Here is a 3,349-nt window from a genome sequence, read left to right on the forward strand (position 1 = left end):
TCTTATTTGTTAATTTAGAAGAAAATCTATTCCCCTTTTAAAAATCATTAATATTAAAACTGCATTAACAAACCCCAGAAATTATAGAAATTAATAGAAACAAACACAGAAAGTCAAACTAAAGGAAGTGACAAGGGAATATGTTCCACATAAAAGAATAAGATAAAATCTGAGGGAAAACCCTAATGAAATAGAGATAAGTAGTTCTACCTGATAAAGAATTCGAAGAAATGATTATAAGCATACTCACCGAACTTGGGAGAAGAGTGGAGGACCACAGTGAGAACTTCAACAATGAACTAGAAAATACAAAAAAGAAATAATCAGAGCTGAAGAGCACAGTAACTGAAGTGAAAAATACACTAGAGAAAATTAAGAACAGATTAGATGATACAGAATGAACCAGTGATCTGGAAGACAGAAGACTGGAAATCCCCTAAAATGAATTATAAAAATGGTAATTTAAGAGACCCCTGGACCAACATCACATGTTGTAACATTCACACTATAGGGGTAGAATAAAAGTGAGAGAAAGGGTCAGAAGACAGGAACAGAGGTATCGCACTTCCTGATTTCAACTATACTACAGCTATAGTAATCAAAACAGTACGGTACTGGCACAAAAACAGACACATAAATCAAAGGAACAGAAAAGAGATCCCAGAAATAAATCCAGGCTTATATAATAAATTAATTTAGGACAAAGGAGGCAAGAATATACCATAGGGAAAAGATAGTCTCTTTAGTAAATGGTATTGAGAAAACTGGGCTACATGTAAAAAAGGAAACTAAACTTTTTTTTTACACCATATACAAACATAAGCTCAAAATCATTAAAGACTTAAATATAGACCTGAAATAATGAAATGCCTAGAAGAAAACATAAGCAGTATACTCTTTGACCTAAGTAGTATCCATAGTTTTTTGGATCTGTCTCCTTAGGCAAACGCAAAAGCAAAGACAAACAAAATGAAAAGGCAACTTACTGAAAAGGAGAAAATATTTGCAAATAATATGTCTGATAAAGGGTTAATATCCAAAAATAGAAAGTCATACAACTCAATATTAAAAAGGTAAATAATCATTAAAAAAAAATGGGCAGAAGACCTGAATAGACATTTTTCAAAAAAAGATACAAATGACCAACAGGCCCATGAAAAGATGCTCAGCATCCTAATCATCAAGGAAATGTAAGTCCAAACCACAATGAGGTATTACCCCACACTTGTTAGAATGGCTATTATCAAAAAGACAAGAAAGAGGCAGGGCAGGGGCTGGGGCGGGGCCTGGGGGTCTGGGTCGGGGTCTGGACCCGGGGCAGGGCCCAGTACTGGGTGCCCCACCGCCCACTGCCCTCTGTCCTCCCGCGGCAGGCGGGCTGAGGCGGAGGCTCTGCGCGCAGAGCGGCCTGGGGCCTAGGGGCAGCAGTGCCCATGGAGATGCCGCCGGGGATGAGACGGGGGCCAGTGGCGCAGAGCGGATTGCAAGGAAACAGGGGAGCAAGATGGGGAGCAGAAACAGTGAGAGCAGCGACACCGGCCTGTGCACGTCCAGCATCTCCGGAGAGACCTAATGTCCCTGGAATTTGGATACAGAAGTACCTGCTCCTGAAAATAAAAACCTCCCGCCCCAACGGGACAGTGCCACACATGAACCATTTGGAAATCCCAGTAGAGCAACTGATGCTAGAACTTAATTTGTTAGAGCATGCTCCCAAAAGAACACAGAATAGCAAACAAGGGATATTCCAATTATGGAGTTATCCTCATAACGAAGGAAGTTATCATGGAGAACAGGGATTTCAAAAAAGTCTTCAATGGAAACTGGCTGTCATGTGACCATTAGTCCCATAAGGCTGTTCGCCGTGAACCGCTCAGGAGCAAGCGCTTCAGTGGACAAGCAAGACGGCGCTCACCTGGACTGCAGATGGCCTTACATCTCTGCTGGCCTGACACTGCTGGAGACTTTTTTAAGGACAGAAATGAGCCTCAGATTAATTTATGCTCAACTAAAGTAAACAACAGTGGTGACATTTTAACGGCTCCAAATTTTAATTTGAAGTACGGAAACAGCATTGTGAAAGAAAATTTAACAGATGAAAGTTACTTCTAAGAAAATGAAAAAGCAAATGAAACTTCACTCAGCTATTTTAAACAGACAGACCTGAACTGTAAGCCAGAAGCAATAGGAAATGCTGAAGAATTTTTCACAGAAGAACCAAGTGAAGTGTTCCCATGTCCTGATTTTCCTCCCCTTCCTTTCAATACTCTGGACTTGCACAAATTAGCCCTCTCAAAATCTGAAAATTGGAAAATGATAGTGGAGCTTCTGGAAAGCTCCCTTGAACGTTTGATAACTCGGTTATTGGAAATGGAAAGATTGCAGCATGTGACTATTTAAAAAGAAAGGCCAAGACTGCAGACCACCTTCTGCACTCCTCGAGTCCCTGAACAACCCTCTTCTTCCAGAGCTATTCCCAAAACAAGACAGCCCAAGCTTTCTGACTCTTTGAGTCGTCAAATAACTTGGTAGATAAAAGTCATGAAAGAAGGAAAAGCAATTCTGGCTCTTGCAAGCTTGAATGCAGTGCTTCCAAATGGAAATGGAGCAGAACTGGCAAATACAAGTGGAATTCTAGACCATCTCTGAAAAGCTCATCCACTACAAAACAAGTGATGGCAGCTCACGATGACTTTAAGAATCTCAAAAGCTCCACTTTAAATCCATGCCAAGAACTCTCAGCCAAGCCTGCTCCTGCCCAGACAACTCAGCTGCTGGTTAAAATGGTCTCAACCAGATGTCTGCCACCAAAGTCTCCTATACCAGTTTCACCTATACCTCTCTTTTCCTGAAAATCAGAGGGAAGAAGCTAAGGTACCAAGGAACAAAAACAAAAAAAAACAAAAAAACCCCCCAAAAAAAACAAAAAAAAACTTTACCAAAAAAACATGGTATTGAACAGACTATTCTATATTAAGAAGCTAAGCTATTTATCACCTTCGTTGATAGCTAAGGATAAGTGCTCACCCATCGACCAGGAATAACTCTTCTCTGTGTTTCAATGTAAGCCAATCTATTTGAAGAAGCCCAGCTAAAATATGGTTCCTTATTCTGAGATACAGGCATGAAACACACCCCCCACACAGTTATTGGATGTGCTATAGAGCAGAACTTGTGAATCCCAGCTGAGATGTCTACACTTAACTCCAAGGGCTTCCCTGGTGACACATTTGACAGTGTCTAACATGTTATGTTTCAAAGGAATGTTTCACTGAGAAAACTAGTCAAGATGGCTCTTTTGTCATGCTTCTTTTCCAGTATAATTCCATCATCAATAAATGGTATAATA

General features: G+C 40.4%; 1 pseudogene; it reads left to right on the top strand.

Annotated features, from left to right (window-relative positions):
* Window positions 1-1,579: 1,579 nt before the first annotated feature.
* Window positions 1,580-3,125, top strand: LOC105100377 (protein FAM217A-like; annotated as a pseudogene).
* Window positions 3,126-3,349: the final 224 nt, after the last annotated feature.

The sequence above is a fragment of the Camelus dromedarius genome, chromosome 7 (assembly GCF_036321535.1).
Source record: "Camelus dromedarius isolate mCamDro1 chromosome 7, mCamDro1.pat, whole genome shotgun sequence".
Taxonomy (NCBI): Eukaryota; Metazoa; Chordata; class Mammalia; order Artiodactyla; family Camelidae; genus Camelus; species Camelus dromedarius.